Source organism: Globicephala melas, chromosome 14, assembly GCF_963455315.2.
Source record: "Globicephala melas chromosome 14, mGloMel1.2, whole genome shotgun sequence".
NCBI classification, from domain to species: domain Eukaryota; kingdom Metazoa; phylum Chordata; class Mammalia; order Artiodactyla; family Delphinidae; genus Globicephala; species Globicephala melas.
The window spans coordinates 61,226,419-61,248,282 of NC_083327.1; positions in this window are offsets into that span (position 1 = coordinate 61,226,419).

The window sequence follows — 21,864 nt, forward strand, 5'->3', positions numbered from 1 at the left end:
TCAAAATATAGCATTAATATAATCAGCTTTTATTACATAATGCAGTTTATATTTTCAACACAAGGATATCAAAAGGACAAAAAGATTTTCTGCATTCTGAATTAGAGCTTTCATCTGCTAAAAACATTTTATGACTAAGAAACAGAGATGATTATTTTCACATGAGAGGGGCTCAATAAATAACTTTTAAAATGAATAAATCCACCCATTTAGTCAACAAATATTTTTTTAGTGATACATCTATAAAAAACTAATGTAGGGTTATGTGAGAGTGAGTGGGTTGTGTGTGTGTGTTGGAGGGGTGGTGCTCTGCAATTTAGATTGGGAGCTAGTCCTAAAGCTTAAGTTCTCAAATTGCTTGAAAACTGCAATTCCTATTAAGTATGTTTAAATTAAAGGCTGTTATTAGATGTATAATAATATTTCAAATTTAAATTAAACATTTCCTTCTGGAAAGTTAAATTTTGTTTATTTTAGGGTTCATAGACTTCTCCTGCTGTTTTATTTTCCTTTCATTTGAAAATGAAATTGGGGGAAAAAACAAAGTTACTTTCAGTAATTGAAGGTAAATCCTTAAGCATGGATTTTTCTCCCTTTGGCTAATGTTTCATTGACCTCTACAATAATGGCATTTCTAGAGTGTCAACCAAGTGATTACTCTGGACTCTCCCCAGCTGATTTTCATTGACACTATCAGAAACTGTCAAGAGCTCTTTGGATTATTGTAAGTTTTTGTGTTTGCATAGTAGTTAATTTGCAATAATACACTGTTTTGTTGAATATTTGATGTTGACTTGCTGATGATGTCCTTTTCTATAAAGCATTTCCCACATGGAGTAGAATACATGCCTGAATTCTCAGACTCATCCATTCATTTACGAATTTATCATGTGACTATCATGTGCCAAGTGCTTGTGATATTAGGTTGAATCCTATGCAACTGTTGATACTTCAGCTTTTATTGCCTAAAAAATAAAAAATTTAATATGGTTCAGTTTATTAAAAAACAAGTTCTGCTTTAAAGAGCTTTCAATAGAATATAAAGTTTTAGATGTATAAAAAAATGAATGCCTTTAAAAATTTTATTTACATCTGATTAGAAATTTTGTGGCCATGAAAATGTAAAATTCTATAGGTCAAAAGTATTTCTGTGTAATGACACTGTTTCTCTGGTACCCAGTCTCATTTAGAGGAACTTGTTTTCTATGTTAAGCATCCGAGAGTAACAAATGATTACTTAATCCCTGTGCTGTACCATAAAAAATCACTTATTTATCCACTTTGTTGAAATCTTAAAAGCTAATTTAGAATCAGAATTAAAGTGAGGAGTTGAATAGTAGCCCAGGTTTTGTCCTGCTTGGAAGAAGTAATTAATCTTTAACTTTCCATATCCCTACTTACCCTCTTTCAAAAGGACAAATAATTTCCCTTACCAGATACCTTCTAAATGCCAGAGCTTTCATAATACACACTGACATGGTTCAGGAAATTAGAATGGTGCTAGAATGGGGAGCTACATGTACGTGCTTCAATTCAGAGCATTTTTACACCCCCCCCCCTTTTTAATTGAAGGGCTGATAAGAGCAGTGGCATATAGATTCTGTTCTTATTCAAAGCCTGATTGTGGTTATGATTCCTGGCAAATATGTCCATCACTACAGAAATCCACAAAGGGCTTTGACTTGTTGACCTTATTTAACAACCTTAAGAGACTTCAGAGTGCTTTGTGCCTTGGGGACAGGGGGAGCAGAGAAGGATAGTGGGAGGGGGTAAGGAGGGAAAGGAAGGCGAGGGATATGAATGTTGTAAAATGCAGTTATTTCAAACCTGAAAGTTTCATTTTTAATTTACACTTAGGCGTTGTTATGTAATGGAGAGAGCACAAATTAAAAGTTAAAAAGATGGGGTTCCAGTCTGCTAACCCTAACCCTTCTTCCCCATTACAAGCCTATCTTCCTCTGTACCCACTGTTCCCTCCTTCTCCCACTGCAGTGGAGGAGGTGACCCTCCTTGCCACAGGGCCAGTTTTCCTACCGTGCTCAGAATTCCATCCTCTTCTTATCCTCTATAGTCCTTTTTCTCTTCTATCTCTTCACTTTCTCTTTTTCTAATGGATCCTTCCTGTCAGCACTTAAACTTGTACAAGTCTTTTGGTTTTAAAAAGTCTCTTCATTCCCTCCAGTTACGACCCCAGCTTTCTTTACCTTTACCTGCACACAACAAATAGCATAGAAAGAAAACAGTTGTCTTTACTCAATGGTTCCATTTCCTTAGCTCACATTTGTTAATTAACCTTCCTCTGAAAGGGTAAAGGTTTTTTTTTAACATCTTTATTGGAGTATAATTGCTTTACAATGTTGTATTAGTTTCTGCTGTATAACAAAGTGAATCAGCTATACGTATACATATAGCCCCATATCCCCTCCCTCTCACGTCTTCCTCCCACCCTCTCATCCCACCTCTCTAGGTGGTCACAAAGCACCGAGCTGATCTCCCTGTGCTATGCGGCTGCTTCCCACTAGGTATCTATTTTACATTTGGTAGTATATATATCAATGCTACTCTCTCATTTCGTCCCAGCTTACCCTTCCCCCTCCCCGTGTCCTCAAGTCCATTCTCTACATCTTTATTCCTGTCCTGCCCCTAGGTTCTTCAGAACCATTTTTTTTTTTTAGATTCCATATATATGTGTTAGCCTACGGTATTTCTTTTTCTCTTTCTGACTTACTTCACTCTGTATGACAGACTCTAGGTCTACACTACAAATAACTCAATTTCGTTTCTTTTTATGGCTGAGTAATATTCCATTGTATATATGTGCCACATCTTCTTTATCCATTCATCTGTCGATGGACACTCAGGTTGCTTCCATGTCCTGGCTATTGTAAATAGTGCTGCAATGTACATTGTGGCACATGACTCTTTTTGAATTATGGTTTTCTCAAGGTATATGCCCAGGAGTGGGATTGCTGGGTCATATGGTAGTTCTACTTTTAGTTTTTTAAGGAACCTCCATACTGTTCTCCATAGTGGCTGTATCAATTTACATTCCCACCAACAGTGCAAGAGGGTTTGAAAGGGTAAAGTTGTTAATCACTTCTCTGATCAATGCTAAGTTCAGCACACATTATTAACATTTCATTTCACTTGACCTCCTACCGAAGTATACTAATCATTCCATCCTGGTGGAAACCTCTAGTGCCTTGGTTCCCATGACACTAGAGCCTCAGATTTTCAGCTAACTTTCTACTTGCTCCTCATTCTCCTTTAACCATGAATCCTCATCCATCTGATCTGTAAACACTGAACTTCAAGCTTCAATTCTAGACCTCTTCTCTTTTCCCAATACCAACCTTATTCAATAGTTTTCTGGTCTGAGGGAATCCCAACATAAAAATTATTATTCCTACATGTCCTGGTAAATTAGCATGATCAGTAAGTTGTAGATAAAATAAACCAATAATAATGTTAATTCTCTTTGAGGAGAGAATGATAGTTTTCTATGGATATGTTTATTTTGGCCAACTTATTATCAGCCTATTCATTTTGTGCAGTTGCCCTTCTCACTGACGATACCAACTTGAAGGGTCATAGAGGAAACTTTAGTTTTTTCTTTTTGTATTTTTTTTGTTTCCAGCCTGATTTTTTTAAACCTCATCCAATAAGACCTAAAAGATTTTTCACAAATTTCTACTATACAAGATTTGAATTAGATGTGCTATATGATGTATAGCATATGGCAAGAGTGTTTTTTTCCCTATTTATGGCCAGAAATGATTTTTCAGTTTATCTTTATTGCAGTTATTTTTAAATTTTTCAGTTTACCTTTATTGAAAAAAGAAAGTGTAATTAAGCTTAGTTTACCTTTACAATATTAATTGCTTTATTTTACTTTCATAAATTTTTAAAACTCATAAGGGAAACAGAATAAATGTCTATGAAATAACTGATTTAACTCAAAACGAAACTTACTTTTTTGCCGTACACGGGCCTCTCACTGTTGCGGCCTCTCCCGTTGCGGAGCACAGGCTTCGGACGCGCAGGCCCAGCGGCCATGGCTCACGGGCCCAGCCACTCCGCGGCATGGGGGATCCTCCCGGACCGGGGCACGAACCGCACCGCTGCATCGGCAGGCGGACTCGCAACCACTGCGCCACCAAGGAAGCCCGAAACTTACTTTTTTAAAGGTAGACTTGATCAATTTAATTCAAATGAAATTTTTAAATTGATTTTAATTGTTATTTACAACACGAAGATTTATTGTCAGTGCTGAATAGTAAACTTCCTAAAATCATAAGCCAAAGCAATATAAATAAAATGTAGCTTAGGATATATATATGAAACCCAAAATATTTTATATAAGACTTTGACAAAATATTTTCTTTCTGAGTGACATGATTAGGTTCAAATATAAGCCTAGCAGTTACAATATTATTATGCGATGTGTTGGTTTCTTGATCTCTTTAAAAGCCTGTATTTGGATTAAAAAATTATTTAAACAGAAAAGAAAGAATGAAATTTACATATGTAATGTGAAATTGTGCTTGTTTTCTGCCTCAAAAATACACAATTCTGGGTCAAATTTTTGAGACAAGCATACATGTATTTCATTATTAACTGTAATTAGGCAACTGCTGTCTTTGTTTTTGATGCTGGTTAAATAAACACTCATAAATGAAAGAAGTTGAAACCACGGCAAAATGTTCATTGCTTCTCTCTAAGTGGCAGGATACTCCGCGGCCATGGAAATCCAGGACTTATCTAGAGGCAGAGCATTAATATCATCCTGAGTATATAAGCAAATTTCAGCTCAAGTTATTCCTCTTTCTCAAACTCAAATTCTCATACTGAGAAGGAAATCTAAAGAAAGGGTCCCTAATACAGCCATCTGCTTGGATTAAAAGGGAAAACACTTGCAGTGATATTCCAAAGTTCTCTAGATGGTTTTCAATATGTCTTGAGACTTGTTTGTATCACCCTCTGCCTCAAACCCAAGTAGCAGTTAAATTATTTCAAAATTTCCTTTTGCAATATACATTTTTTCTAGAGACTTGGTTTCTTTTAAATTCAGGAATCTTTTCACTTGCAATAAAAAAAAATCCTGGGTCTTACAAAGATTTGTTCAAATGGATAACGTGATGAAAAATGTCTGCTAAGTAGGCTAGTTTCTGCAGCCGTTCTTTGTCTTCAAAACAGTCAGCAAAATCTGGCCTTGTATCAATATCTGGAAAGTGCTCCAATAATTCCCTTTCAGCTAAGACACCCTGCTGAGAACTGTTTCTCTGTTAACCGCCTGGATTTCTGTATGTAGGTGTTGATTCTCCCTTTCCAGGTTTTCAGATTGTCTTAAAACTAACTTAAGTGAACCTGTCTTTGTTGAATAACCATTTCTGTAGTATCATCCAGAAATTTTTTTCATTTTATTCAAGAGTTTTTGACATTAGTAGCTCTCTGGAAAGAAATCAGGGTACTGTGATGTCAGTGTGAATGTGAATTTTCTGGGGAGCACCACCAATACAGATGCCAGTGCAATTCTTGTGAAATAGAACTTCTGTTTTCAGTTATGAACATAAACATCAACTATATCTTGTCCTTGTTTTGGGCAGCATTTTGTAGGAGAAAAAAATTTCTGGAATTTCACTATCATTTACAAATCTTACAAATTCTACGACGTGACATTTGCTGGTGAGATTTGTTTCTTCTTCAAGATAATAGATGGATGGAGAGCCTCTTGTTACCAGCTTTCCAGTTATACAAAACCTCTTTAACATCGAGTAGCGTATCATCAGCGTGTCAACATATCCTACTAGATGAGAGTGAAACTTGGTCAATTTCTTGTATGGAATCCCATCCTCGTATTTTACTAACTATACCTTTACCTGCTATTGATATTAAGTTCCCACCAACTATGCAACTTTTCTTTTTTTAGGTTATAAATTATGCTCCTCATAACTCCTAAATAATTTGCTTCCAGAGCCTTTTCACTGGATGTGACTTTTTTTCAACCAAACTCTTTATCCTGTTTCAGATTCAAACTGCATCTTTCCTTGTCAAATGGCTGTGATTTGTGCCTGTATTTTCAATTTTGCCAGAGTTATTGCTGCCTTTTTAGTTGTTTGCCACAGATTGTATACAATGGATAGGACAGCTGGGATGTATAAAACTCATTAAGTGGCTTTTGTTGTGAAGGTGATCTTCCTTTGGGTCCCTTGCTGCACTCGTGCGGTGAATTGACCCAGAAGATTGTAACTCCTCATCATTAACTTTATCAAAACTGTCCATAGGCCTAAGCCTAGAAGCCTCTTTTTCCGTCTCATACCTCATCTTCAGAAATCACCCTTCCTAACCATCAGGCATATTTGTGAAACACAAATGCAAATAAAATATGAAACAGAAAGGCACGATAACTACCAAGTGAGAAAATCTCGAGAAATGGGAAAACCTCACAATACAATTTACTTTTAACCAACGTAACCCACAGTTTGCAGCCTTTAGTATGAGAGCAAGCAGGAGGCGCACATTACTGTTGGTGTGTAGAACTGTGCTCTTTAGAATGAGAATTTCCCTCTGATTTTCTGTTACATCAGTAAAGCTTATTTGCTTTAAGTTCGTTGGCTGTGCATAAAGGGAGTTGCAGAAGATAATTTGAGAAGGAGAGGTTGACATCATTCTCCTACCTTCCTCTACTTTGTGTAACAACAGCACCTATCAGACTTCAAAAGCCTCCCCAACTTGGCATCAAAATCGGAGCATGGACGCATCCCGATGAACACTGTCCCACTGCCGACTGCTGTATGGGGCCAAAAATTTGCTAACAAAATTGCTAATAGGAATGCTCAGTCACAGCCCATCACATCATGCAACACATGAAGCTCAAAAACTGACTTAGTATTTTTACAGTCATTCTTTCACATAGGATGTCTCACAGACCCTAGGATTCTGCAGATCTATTGACAAACCCTGCTGAGACAACCTCACCTGCTCACAGGCTTCACTTCTCATGCCTCTTCTTACTTCTGGGTGTATAAATTGCTTACTCACTGTCTGCACTTGAACATTTCATAGGTACATCAGACTCAATGTGCCAAAACCCAAATTCCCAATTATGTCTCTTCTCTTTCCCCCACCACTCAAAAAAGCAAACTGTGAGCCGCTCCTACTGTTGTGGGAAATACACCACTATCCGCTAACTGCATACATCAACAACCTGAGCATCTTTCTTTTCTCAATCTCCTTGACCTCCATATTTAGCCAATCTCCAATTCTTGTTGATTCTACTTCCTAAATATCACTAAGTTGGACAAATATCACTAAAAGTTATCCTAAGTTCCTTAGGACTGTGTACTTCTGCCTGATTTCACTCACAACAATTGCACGATTTGTTGGTTATTCTCTATCACCGAGGCAACTCTGAATTCTCCTGGAAGGCAGAGAATGTATTGGATGTGTTTACCACCTTATCTCCAACATTAAAACATGCTAAAAACAATTGGTGGGATAAATGAGTAAATGAATGAATATTTAAGTTCACTACTTTGCTACAGCTCTCATCTTTAGGAATAGAACTACCATAACCATTACTTAAAAGAAACCTGAATTTTTATTTTGGTTTTGTAAATTAATTAGACTTTTTATAGTAAGCAAGTTGCTTAACATTTGAAACTTTTTTAAAAGTGATGTCTACCTTACAATCTCATGTGCATTACAAGTTTTATGTGATAAAATACATTTCGATATGCAGCAAATTAAAAAACAACATGAAATTTTAAGTTATAAAAATAATTATCTGTGGCTTCAATTTATTGGCATGAAAAATCATTTCATTTATTTGTAAGAGCAAATATAAATATTGATTTGAGATTAGCATTGCAGCTGTTCAGTATTTCAGTATACCCATTAATTATTGCAGGGCATAATTTTGAAAAGTTCAAGGAAAATAGAAAGATCATTTTTACAGTTTTATTTCTCTTACTACTATCTAGAAAATGACATTTTGAAATCAGTATTTCCTATAAAGAAAAATACCCAAATGTATAATTTTAATAAATTTATATGCCAAAATTAATATTTATTTTCTTTTCTGTTTAGATACAAACCAGCATAGACATGAACTTAGCTCTTTTCTCCTGGGATACAAGAACACACTATTCAAATTCAATCAGAACATCCAGATGTAAACGAACTGTTCATCCAGGGTTCAAAGGATGTTCACTTTGGCTTTAGTTCTTGCAGACTGGATTTATGTCAAGACTTAAGAAAAAATTAATTAGTAGTTCTGGACAAATTAACGAATATTGTTATTTCAGCTTGAAATCACTTAGGTTGACTAGTTATCGCAAAAGAAAAGTTGTCAATATGTGATCAATTATTGCTTAAGTATAAAGATTAAAAATTAATCTCCTGATGTGAATTATGAGGGCTTTTCTCCCCCACCATATTTTTGAAAAGCAGGATAGGTATTTATCAGAGAGGAATCCAAAATCAGAAGTAGGAAAGAATGTGCTTTTAAGGTCTTCAAAATTTTTATCCCTATTTAGTCTTCTCTTTCTTTCAACACACCACACCAGGCTGATGCACTACTGTGGCTGTCCACTGCTGATGGCTAACTAACTCCCTGCTGGTTGCCTGAACATGACTGCATCAGTTGAAGGATATTTTGACTAGAACAACCTACTATGGTTATAGAAAGTGTAATGCTTTGTTCTCACCAGCTCCAAGGAATGAACATATGACAACCAAAGCAAAATCCCCCAAAGAATGTCAGATATGCAAATTATTGATTTGAATTACTTGTCTGACCTCACGTTTTCCTAATGGTAATATAAGAGATTAACATATTTTAAAAGTTTGTCTTATCTTTTCCAAAACGGCGTTTTGTTTTCCAGAAGTTTCTGGCCAGCATGATTTAAGAGTGTTATAACCTGGGACTCTCAGAGACCTATTGAGCATAGGAGTCTTACCCTCTAGTAAAATAAACCTGGATTTGTAGAATGTCTGGGACAGAAAATGTTCCTCGCTATGTTCTATTTAATGTATTTGGATTTGTGCAATACATTTCCTAGAAAAATTCTTCCTATTACTCATACATACCCAAGGTAGGACAAATATAAAGGAAACCACTTATTGGTATATCACACTTAAATGGCAGAAAACCAAGAATAAAGAACAAATTTTTAAAGTAAGCAGAGAAAAAGACACATTACATATGGAGACAATGAATGACGGCCAACTTTACAGGCCAGAAAATTATAAAATACTATCTTTAAAGTACTGAAAGAAAAAAACCAATCTAGAATTCTATGTTCAACAAAAATATCCTAAAAATTGAAAAAAAAGAAAAAAGAAGCCAAAACCATTTCCAATAGACAAAAGGTGAGAGCATCTCTTCAGTAAACCTGCACTACACAAAATTCTGAGAGAAGGTTTTCAGACTGAAGAAAAATAATACCAGATGGAACTCTAGACTTACAGAAAGTAATGAAGAGAACCAGAAAGGGTAAATATTTGGTTAATGTATGTATTAAAAATAAGAATACTAAAACAATCTTTTAATAAAAAATTAAAATACTAAAACAGTATTTTAATTTCTTCAAAAATACATTGACTATATGAAAAAAGTAATAACAATCTGTTGGGTCTATTACATGTGTAGAATAAAATAGAACACAAAGGTCAGAAAAGGGGAACATTTTTACAATTATAAACTTGAAGCTATAAGGTTCTCATATTGTTTGCCAAGTACCATAGTATTATTTGAGGGTAAACTTTGAAGATATATGTTATTATTTCTAGACTGAGCAATCTGTAAAAAACAAAAAAGCATATCAATAGAGTCAACAGATAGGAATAGAGTAAATACTAAAAACTACTTTATTCAAAAATAAGGCAAGAAGAGAAATGGAATAAAGGTCAAATGGTATAAGACAACAAGATGGGAGATTAAAACGCAACCATATTAGTAATTACATTAAATATAAACAGATTCCTGCTAAACACTCCAACTAAAAGACAGAGATGTTCAGGCTGTATTAAAATATCCATCTATATATTCTTTTAGAAAAAACACATTTAAATAAAAAGACACAGACATTGAAAGCAACAGGTGGAAAAAAGTATACCATGAAAAAAAACCTAAGCTTTTCAAAGCTGATGTGGTTATACAAAAATAAGACAAAGGAGACTTCAAGACGAGTATTACCAGAGACAAAGAAAGGTATTTCATAATGATATATGGATTAGTTAATCAAGAAGACATAGCAGTCATCAATCGTAAGCATGCGTTTACCTAATAACAGAGCTTCAAAGTGAATGAAGAAAAATTGATAGGACGAAGAGAGAAAAAAACAAATTTTCATTCACAGTTGATATAATGTTTAGTTTTGTGTCAACTCAGCCAAGCTGCAGTATTCAGTTATCTAATCAAACACTAATTTAGGTGTTGCTGTGAAAGTATTTGGTAGGTGTAGTTAACATCTACAATTCATTGTCTTTAAATAAAGGAGATTACTCTTGATAATGTGGGTGGGCCCTCATCCAATGGCTGAAGGCTTTTAAAAAACTTGAGTTTTCCAGAGAACAATAAATTCTGCCTCAAGACTGCAGCATTAACTCCTTCCTGAGTTTCCAACCTGCTGGCTTGCCCTAAAATTCACACTTGCCAGCCCCTACAATTGCATAAGCCAAATCCTTAAAATAACTCCTGTATATATATATATATATATATATATATACACGAGTTATTTATATATATCTCCTAGTGGCTCTGTTTCTCTGGAGAACCTGAGTGATACAGTTTCTTAGTAGTAGTGGTAGACAAAATAATCTGTAAGAATATAGAAGATTTGAAAAACACTGTCAGCCAACTTGATCTAATCAACAAAAGCAGAACATTCTTTCAAGTACGTATGGAACATTCATCAAGATAAACATATGCTGGCTCATAATATAAACCTCAATATCAAAGATTGAAGTCATACAGAGTGGTTTTTCTGACCACACCTATATTAAAGTAAAAATCAATAATAGAAATATAACTAGAAAATATCCAATATTTGGAAATTAGGCAACACACTTCTAAATAACCCATGGGTCATAAAAGAAATTATGATGGTAATTTTGTCCTGAATGATAATGAAAAAATGATATAAATTTGTGAGATGTAGCTAAAGCAGTGCTTAGATGGAAATTTATAGCTTTACATGCTTATGTTAGCAAAGGAGAAAGGTTTAAAATCAGTGCTCTATACTTCCACCTTAAAAAGTTAGACAAAGATAAATTATACTGAAATTAAGTAGGAGAAAGGAAAGAATAAAAATGATAGAAATCATGACATATAATTAATTTTTAAAATATTTGTCAGATTTTCCAACACAGACCACTACTCAGGAATAATTATTTCCACGTGTGAAATCAATCATATCATCTTGCTTAAATTCTTTCACTGCCTCCCAACTTCAAACTCCTCAGAGTAACAAATAGTACAGTACCTGGTTAGGGAGTCAGAACTATGTCTTTCTTGCCTCCTAAGTAATGGGTATCATTCCTGATATATAGAAGACATTGAATAAATATTTGTTAATTATATGAAATATATAATTAATTTAAAATGATGAAGAAATTTTGAGGTCAGACGCTGCTTACGTGCCCATTTCTTGGGTCAGTGTCATACATACTTTTCACTTGAGTAATGAGACAACTGCTATTTCTCTTACAGTCCAGGTTATCTTCTTACATGTGTTTCTACTGCTTAGCATCCTCCACACCAAATGTGGATGGCGAGGCCATTTTACCTCATTCTCTACCTATTACAGTACTTAAACGTCATCTCTCCTGTGAAGCATTTCGGTGCTGCTGCAGGAAAAGAGCTATTCTCTCACCTACTCCAACAGCATTTATTAGCCTGTATCTTTTCCAGCTCCACTGAGAGCTTCTTGATCAGAGAGGGTATCTTTTGCTTCTGTATCCACAAAACCTAGCGTTCCTGATGCACGGTAGGGGATAAAACTGCAAATAAACACAGACACAAATACATTAATTTCTTGGCAATATATTACACACAATGAATTGTATCAATAAGAGTAATATCAGTGACTGGATAGTTTAAGATACATTCTTAAAATAGGTTCTCCCTAACTGAGTATTAAGTAAGTAGTAGGCACTGGATTCAGACCAGCTCGATTCAAGTCTCTGTGCTGCCCCTCATCAGCACTGTAGACTTAGACAAGCTACTTAACTTCTCTATACCAAATCCACAAAATTGGGATTTAGAATGAATCTACCTAATACTGCTGTTGTGAGGATTTGATATAATCTTGGGACATGCTTATTAGTAAAGTAGCTGGCAGGTAGTTACTCAGTAATTTATTAGTTGGTTTTGTTGTCGTTATTATTATTGATACTTACAGTTTGGAGTCAGATATGAGGCTGACTTGCCGCATCATTTACTGTGAGATTTTGGATAAAGTGGCTAACTTCTCTGAGTTGCAGTTTATTTATACATACAACGGTGAAAACCAGGTATAGAGCTGCTGTGTGGTGTTTTCACTAAGATATTGCAAGTCTGTATATAGTAAATGCTTAAAAGATTGGGAATTTTTGTTATTTTGATTCCTTCAATATCTATGGTTTTCTCTAGGATGAAGAATGGAAGATGCTGGCAGAGCAAGACCAAGTAGAAGAAGTGAAGAGTGGTAACTTCCACCATGAAAATTTGTTTACATTACAGTAGGCAGACATTTCAGGGCAAATACTTCAAAAGCCATAAGAATATTTTCAAATGTCCAAAAGCTTCCAATCTAACAAACTAAAACTAAATATTAACAAGAAAAACAAGTGACTTCAAAGACAATCTTAGAGTGGGTTCTTTTCATCCTAAATATGCCTTCTAATTATTTTATAATTATGGATAAAATTACACAGTAGGTAAACTTACTCAGTTTTGATGAGTGAGCAGTATGCCTTATCAATCTGTCTTCATTCATTCACATATTGAGAGCCGTTATAGCTGTATAAAGCTTGGCTCTTGCACAAAGTAAGTTTAATATTAGCTTTAGTTTAAAAATAAGCTGATGGGCTTCCCTGGTGGCACAGTGGTTGAGAGTCCGCCTGCAGATGCAGGGGACACGGGTTCGTGCCCCGGTCCGGGAAGATCCCACATGCCGCAGAGCGGCTGGGCCCGTGAGCCATGGCCGCTGGGCCTGCGCGTCTGGAGCCTGTGCTCCACAACGGGAGAGGCCACAACAGTGAGAGGCCCGCGTACGGCAAAAAAAAAAAAAAAAAAGCTGAAGTTAAATGAGATTGTATGACTCATGTTTTGACTAATAGGGAAAAACCTTATGTATAGCATTTTGTATTTTAAGGGTGAAAATATAATTTTTTGACCCTGAAGTTTTAAAATTTTTAATATGTGTGTAAAAATGATTAGCTCTATCGAGAAAAGGTATCTCTTTATAACTGCAGACATTATTTTATTTTATGAGCAAGGTTCAATAGTTTTATTCAACTAAGTTACAGTGGCTTTGTTCTATATAATAAATATAGGTGTAAAGCATGTCATCCGAAATGTAAAAGGAAGATACATCTATTGGCCTAAAGTTAGCTGCTTGTCTGATTTTACCCAGGTAAGAAATGTACAAATGTGTTGGCCATTGATGAAGGGGAATGTTGTTTCATAATGAATGATTTCTCTCTGCTAGTTTAGAGAACATGTTAGCCAAAGTCTATGCAACTAGTTTCAATCTGGGTTTATGCTTGGCACTCAATATGTATTTCTTATTTCCTAAGAGTCACTCAATCATAAAAATTTGGGAAGTATTTGGTAAATAAGATTTCTACTTTCTGAGAGAGTTAACAAAGTAAAAGAAGACCTCCCCCCATGTAAGAAATGATCTAGTGGTGGAGTCAAGAGAAACACAACTGAAAACATATAAGAAAAGATGCAGAATGAGAGCTGAGGGTGAACCACGGATAACAGACTATTCGATGTGGTCTGTTCTGATCAGACCTTGAACCTACTTATGAAGGTGGACCAGATGCCAAGTATTAAAGGATACTGCGGCTGGTGAAATAAAGAGAGACATTACCAAAGAAGTTCATTAATTCACCGGAAAAATGAAGAAGTAAAACTATTGTCATGGGTGACTGGGGTCATGAGCAGAAGAGGTAGAATGTGCTCTAAGGGTAAGGATAAAAACTTAATTGTGATGGGGGGAAAAGTCAGGCCTGAAGCCAGGGGATGAAAAGAATAAATGAGGGGAAAGGTAATAAAAGAGTTGGGTGATTTAGGAAGCTCAGTCTGTGAACAAAGGGAATGTACCAATGCTCTTCCTTCATGCATGGCCCAGGGAAAGCGTTACAGGGTTTAAGTGGCCTCTAAAGGCACCACTCTGCCAGGCTAGATGCTGAGCTAAATTATAATTGTGCTGCTCTCTCTCATTTGAGTGGGTGCCTTTGTTTATTATCCATAAGTGACTGCTTCTCAAGAGATCAATATTCTTGGTTCCATTCTTGATATTTCAGTATTCTTATCAATAAGAACATGGCTTTTTACCCCCAGCATCTTAGCATGATGTCCCAGACATTTTTTGCTGATTTTTAATACTTCGTTTACAAACATAATACCCTTCCTAAGCCCCCCTTTCAGCACTCACCAAATCAAAATGCTAAGATATAGCATTCTCGAGTCCAAGGAATGTTACAGTTGTCACCCCAAAAATTAGAACAACAATCACACGAATTACAACTCCTTTATTCAGAACACAAGTCTGCTATTCTTGAGCTCATTCAACAAATATTTATCAAGTATCCTCATATGGTTTCTGTTTTTTGTACAAGTGCTTTGTATAACATCTTTAAGCCTTTCAGGGTGTGTGTCCTCATTCGGTGACCTTTGGTTGGGAAAAGAGCACCTAGCTTTTGATTACCACCTCATGCCAGCTCCCTAAAGGATGGGCTGCAGGTGTAGAGCGTAGTTTTACTGATTACTCACTACTTGTGATCCTGCCAATTTTCATTAATGGGAATATTTCTATCGAAACTTAGCATTCTTGAAATGATTTTCTTGTGGCTCTACTATGTAGTTCTTTTTGCCAATCCCTGATATCAGAAGTTTTTATAACTGACCTCTGAGCCCTTGGTCTGTATTCCCTTTTGTCTGCTGGATATAAATGTGGATTCATTAGATGTTAGGCCAGGGTTACCTCATAAATCATTTCTGGACTTTTCAAGGTGAAGCAATGCTCCCTTAACAGAGTCTTAGAAGCGAAGAATATTCTTCTTTTCTTTATTCCTTACTTATTCAAAGACACTCAAACTATATTTCACTACTGGTGGAGATTATTTAGTACAGCTGGACTGACTTTACAATGCACTAAGAATGTGTTCATGGAAATTGGCTCTAGAGCAGTGCTTCTCTGACTTGAATATTCGTATAAATTGCCCGGGGATCTTGTGAACATGCAAATTCTTCCAATCAGTAGGTCATTGAGTTTCACTGAATTTGTGCAATGAAATTAATCCCTTCCTGAACTCTGACCCCAAGGATCTCCAGTGTTTCCTGGAGTTTGTTAGAAATGTACATACATGGGTACCACCCAGATTTACTAAATCAGAATATGCATTTTAACAAGAGCCCATGTAATTTGTTTGTACATTGAAGTTTGGGAAATATTGTCCTAAAAATCACACAGAATCAGGTAAAAGCAAAAGCACAATTATTATACCCTCTTTCATTATATCTTTACTGTGTCCTTCTCTGATTATTCCATAAGGATGCAGCTGTGTGTAGTATCATTCAAGCTACAAGATAAGTAGCTTGCCTGAACTACCTTCCCTTGTGTACTGAATCTTGAAATATTGAAGTCATTTCCACTACCAATATACCAATGGTTCCAAACTGGTGCCTCAGGGCTGTGTAAAGAATGAAGATATGTTTTGTTGGTCATTTTGTTTGTCTTGCACATGATCAAAAGGCAATGTTAATGAGCAGGTGTGAAAAGATTAATACCTATCTTCTTACACAGAACGTGTATCATACATATATGATATGTATCAACATATATCTGTATATGTACCTGTATCAACATATCTATAGGCATTTGAGTTTGGGATCCTTTAGAGCAGTAATTCCCAATGTAAATTCTATGGAACAGTATTTTAAGAGCACTAAACAAGTATTATTTGAAAAAATGTTTCTGTCATCCACTAGGTTTGAGTGAAACAAAAAAGTTTTTTGAAGGGTATTTCAGAGGCTTTAAAATACAGCATATTGTTTGAATCTCCACTGCAACATTTTCCAAAGTCATTTAGTCATGGAACCCTTTGTCACAGAGGATCTCAAAGGATTAAAGTTCTGTAGAACATACTTCAGACCAGCGGTTGGCAAACTACAGCCTGCAGACCAAATTCAATCCACTACTTGTTTTTGTACTGCTCATGAGTTAAGGAAAGTTTTTCGATATTTAAGTGATTACAAACCAAAGAAGAATAACACTTCATGATATGAATAAAAACAAAAAAAGAATAAAAAACAAAGGAGAATAATATTTCATAAAAATTATATGAAATTCAAATTTCAGTGTTCATAAGTAAAGTTTTGCTGGAATATGGCCACACTCATTTAGATGTATTGCCTATGGTTTCTTTCATGCTACAGTGGCAGAGTTGAGCAGTTGAGGAAGAAATCACATGTCCTGTAAAGATGAAAATATTTATAACCTGGCCCTTTATACAAAAAAGTTGCCAGCACCTACTTTAGATGACACTGGTAAAAAGGCCTAGCCTCTGAATCTGCAAGATGATAATAACAGTAATATCTTTTTTGGATGAGTACAGGTGTGTTAAAGATAACAACATGCCATAGCAAATCAATGTTTTCTCATAGAGACACTTTAAAGTCAATATAGACATGTAAAATACCCATTTTAATAAATTACAATAAGAATTTCTTTCTGAGAATCACCACAAGTAACTTTCAGACTTTTAAAAATATAGAGAGTTTATATTTGGTAGCTAAATTGTGCAATATTCGGTTATTACAAATTTTACCTGAATCTATTTTCAATGTCTCAAACTTTTTGATCTCAGGAGCCCTTTGCAATCTTAAAAATTATTGAGGACCTCAAAGCTCTTTTATTAATGTGGGCTATACCCATCAATATTTATCAGATTAGAACTAAAAACTGAGAAATTAAAAAATATGTATTTATTATGCAATGACAATAAACCATTTCATGTTAATATAAATAACAGATATTTTGTTTAAAATAACTAGAATTTTCAAAGAGGGTCATTATTTGACATTATTTTGCAAATCTCTTTAGTTCAACAGGCTAGTTCAGTTCAGTGGGAAACAGTAGATTTTCATCTATTTTGCCATTTAATCTAATATGATATCACACATCATTAGGTCTCTGGAAAACTCCACTGTGCACTTGTAAAAGAATGAGAGTGAAAAAGGTAAATAATGTTTTGGAATTATTATGGAAGTATGTTTTACTTTATGTACTCTCTGAAGGGGTCTCAGAGGCACTTTGAAAATTGCTACTTTTTTGTAACTGAGAATGAACGATTAACCTTATATATCATATAGACATACACAAACACACACATTTACAGTGGTAAAAATTACTGATGGTCCCCAATTTAGAAGGTAGTATGTTTCAAACATTTATTTGTAAACTACCTGATTACTTGCTAGACCCATTGACTTGCACTAATAATATTTCAGAATCAATCTATTTGTTGTGTTAATGATTGCATGTAAAAATGTATTCAGAGTCCAAGCCTAGAAGACAGGAATGTGACTCCCTTCTTGCTGACTAGCAGTGGTGTTGGAACCTCTATCTCTGCATCACTCCTCAACGGCCAGTGAAATTTGGAATTTCTTCAGCTCCAAGCAGCTAAAAGCAAGAACATGATGCCAATAGGGACTTAGAGTGTGTGGGAGGTAAAGTGACTTTGTTTTATGAAGTGCAGGAATTAGTTAAACCTTTTTCCACCTTATTGCTTTTGGGCTTTGGATCACATCTTATTTTCGTGTTTTCTGCAGAGCAAACTCAATCTCACTGTTTTCTCCATATGCTCCTGTATTTCTTAAGCTTCTAATAACTCAAATTGGTTTAAAGAAAAGATAATCTTTTTGGCTCACGTAAGATCTGGGTATAAAAGGTGGAATTGGCCTTAGACATGTTTAGATGTCTCAAGACTTTCTTTCTCTTTTCTCAACTCTACCTTCTCTGTGTTGACATCATCCCTACTTAAACTGGTCCTTCCCATGTGGTGAAAAATATGGCAACCAGAATGCAGTCTTTCCAGAAGGAAAGAGGAGAGAGATTTGCTTTTTGTCAATGCTAATGTCAGTCTCAGATTAAAGGATGCTAACTTTCCAGCCCAGGTCACATGCCCATGCCTTAGTGGAAAAGGTCGGGGGGTGGGGGGGGGGGACGGTCCCTGACTGGAAGCACCTGAAGAATCTCATGGAATGCAATAGAGGAGTTGTTAGAGACACACAGGGGAGACAACAAGGAAAAAACTTTGTCCTGCGCTTCTTGAAATCAAGGACATTCTGAGGTTTTCTAAATGCCTTTGCAATTTTTAAACTGTAATTATTAAATAGCGTTAATTTGGTATAATAATCGCTTTGAAGAAAACTGAGAAATAAGATTCGAAATGATAGATAAAATACAGAGTTTTAGAAATCTCACTCTGCTCCTAACTTAGCATTCCTCACCTCCAGATATTCATGGCTTCATGCTCTGGAAAACGTGTCTGTATCTATCTCGATCCTTCCTGAAACCACTGTTCTCTTATGTTCTCTCAATGCAGGAACTATTATACCTTTTTTATTGAGAGGAAAGTTCAGACTCAGTGAGGTTAAATAACTTGTCCAAGGTCTCGGTCAGTAAATGGTAGAATTGAATCTTTCTCACCACAAACTAGTTTTCTTTCCACCATAGGTGCTACCTCTTTATTAAACAACTTGCTAAGTGAACAAGACCTAAATTTATTTATTCTTTCACCAAGTATTTATTGACAGGCGCTGTTTTGGACACAGAGGATGTACTGTGAGTAAGATAGTTAAGTTTCTGCTTTCATGGAGTTAATGTCCTAGTGGGTGAAACAGAAAATAAACAAATAAATATATATGATGTTACTTGACAACAAGTACTATAGAGAAAGTGATGGGAAAAGTGTGCTTTTTAATTAGGGTTATTAGCCACAACATCTCTGATGTTCACTCAAGCAGAGACCTGAATGAAGCCAGGAAGCATGCCAGGGAGATACTGGAAGGAGCAGTGCCCCAGACAGGAGAATGGGAAAAACAAAGGCTCTGGAGTGTCAATGTTCTTGGCATGTTTTCAGGGAACAGCAAAGAGGCTAGGGGCCTGGAACTAATTTTGAGTAGGGGTGGGAGCAGTAGGGAATTAGGTCAGAGAGGTAGCCAAAGGACACTTTATCCAGAAAGATCAGAGAGATGGAAACTATTCAATTATGTATTCTTATTTTCTGAAAGAAAAAAAAAAACTTTTATCATATTAAGGTGTTTGCCTTGAGAAGATGAAAAAAAAGTCTTTCGTCATTTTTGCCATCCATAAATGCCTATTCAAGTTTTATGTGTTCCATCATTTACTTACTCATTCTTTCAGTCAACGTTTATCAGGCACCCACTGTGCTCTAGACCTGAGACAGATGTTAGGGCTGTGGAAAAGGAAAAAGGTAGTTTCCTGTCCTCTGGGAACCATCATATGTCATATACAAGAGGATGATCAGGTTGACAAGAGTGTTGTAATGACTGTGACAGTGACAGTCATTACTGTCCACGCATTTCTTTCCAGACGGTGGTTTCCACAAGCACTAGCTGGAAGCCTGCCACTTACTGACATGTTGCTACAAATTTTTAAATTAAATGTTCTACAAGAAATGGAATCATTGTGGTAATGGATCCATCTTACTACTGTTTCAGAAGGGTTTAAAAGCATTTAATTTCCATGTCACATCCATTAAAAATGCATGATGTCATATACTCTGGGGAGCAATCCATTTCATAATTTGAAGTAGAACCAACAAAACATGATTCAAAAAGGAAATGAAGGTGACAAGGTTCAGAATAACATGAAGCAGTACGCATACACCTATCATGAACCTTCCTGGGGTTAAGTGACCTGACAGAGAACAGTTTAATGGATGCAAATCAGAGATCCAGACCACATTCCGTTTTCCTCAGAGAGAGAGAGAGAGAAGTGTAAATCAGGATAAAATAAAGTTAATGTGATATGCAGAAAACATTTTTAACGTTGGCTTCCTCTGTACTGAAGTGAGGAAAACAGAGCATAAGGAAGGCCAAGTGAGGGGACTGTGTAAAGAGCCGTGGGATTAGGGAGGATGCAGATCTGTGGAGTGGCCTCTGCCTCCGCAGTCAGACGTGCTCCTGGCCAGCTGGCACCCACCCTGCCCAAGGCTCTTTCATGTGCCCGGACTTCAGAATGAGAGAGGAGAGCTGTGGATATGCTCTCTCTCTCTCCAGTTCCACTCCCCTGCCCTTCCATCTTCTTCCAACGTGTTTACATTTGTGCTTACATATTTCACATGGATCATGAAAGTTGGTTATGTATTATGGCTACAGAGTACTACATTACATTTTCAAGGGCAGAAAAAGCCTACACGTTAAGCTGCCACATCAAATCCTTGCCAAAATGGTCCAAGCTAATGAGAAGGTTTGTAAATTATAGGTAAATGGATGAGATGTGGAGAACGAGGAATTCCCTGGAGAGCTGGCAAAGAGAATCACTGGGGGTCACTGGCATTTCCTTTGCATGATCTTAGTTGAAGTATTTGAGAATTTCAGTCTTTCTGTGTTAATGTATTAAAAATTCCTATAAATTTCAAGCTAGAACTAGGTCAGGTGTTATTTAAGCTAAGGGATCTATTACAATGTTTTGTCCAATACAGTTGGTCAATAGTCACTTAATGAAAGAAAGAATGTGTATCTACAAAAATAAATAGACAGATTTCAGAAGTACAAAGGACAGTTTTACCATTTGAGTCTGCTTCTGACCCTGCCTCATCCCCACAAAGGGGAAATTCTATTAAATTTAGAATTTTCCACACATTCTGATGTGATTTAATTTTAACTAGTCCTACCACTATGTCAGGTGATTCCTTGACCAATTATTAGACACCAACTGATTTTAATTTCTAAATTGGTTTTTTCCCTCTCTCTGCAGTTTTTTGAAGGTTTGTTTTGTATGCATTTGCTTTAGAGTCAAACAACATAAAGAATTTTTAAACTCCTCGATCTTTGAGTCTTTATTAAAGCCATAAAGCCTTTAGTTTCAGAGGTTTTCCCATTTTGCTGCTGAAAGCAAGTGACTTTCAGGACCCCTAGATAAGAAATCCTTAGCAGTGCCTGCTCAGAAAATTAAAGCAGAAGAAGAATCAATTTAATAGTTATAGTTCCACTAATTGGTTAGTCAGAAATAAGGCAAAAGTTAATCAATTTCTTATAATTTTCCCAAGACATATTTTCTATGCATGTTTATTACAAAGCATAAACTATTTTTGTGATGGATCAAAGTTTGATGAAATTTATGTGTTTTTAAAACTAAGTTATTTTTAAATTTCTTACTGACTAAGAGAATAGAAAACATTCAAGTTTTTAAAAAGCAAATGCTCCTCATTACCAAGCCAAAAGCATTGTTGTGAGAGTTAAATTTTAGATGTTGGTAATGGTAATTGCTTGAGCTTTGCTTGCACATCAGTAGCAAATTGTAGTCAGATAGATAAAACTAGACAACAACTTAGTGCCTTTTCCTTCAAGTTCCCTTCTATATAATTCTACTCATCATTAAGAAGAAATGAACCAAATAT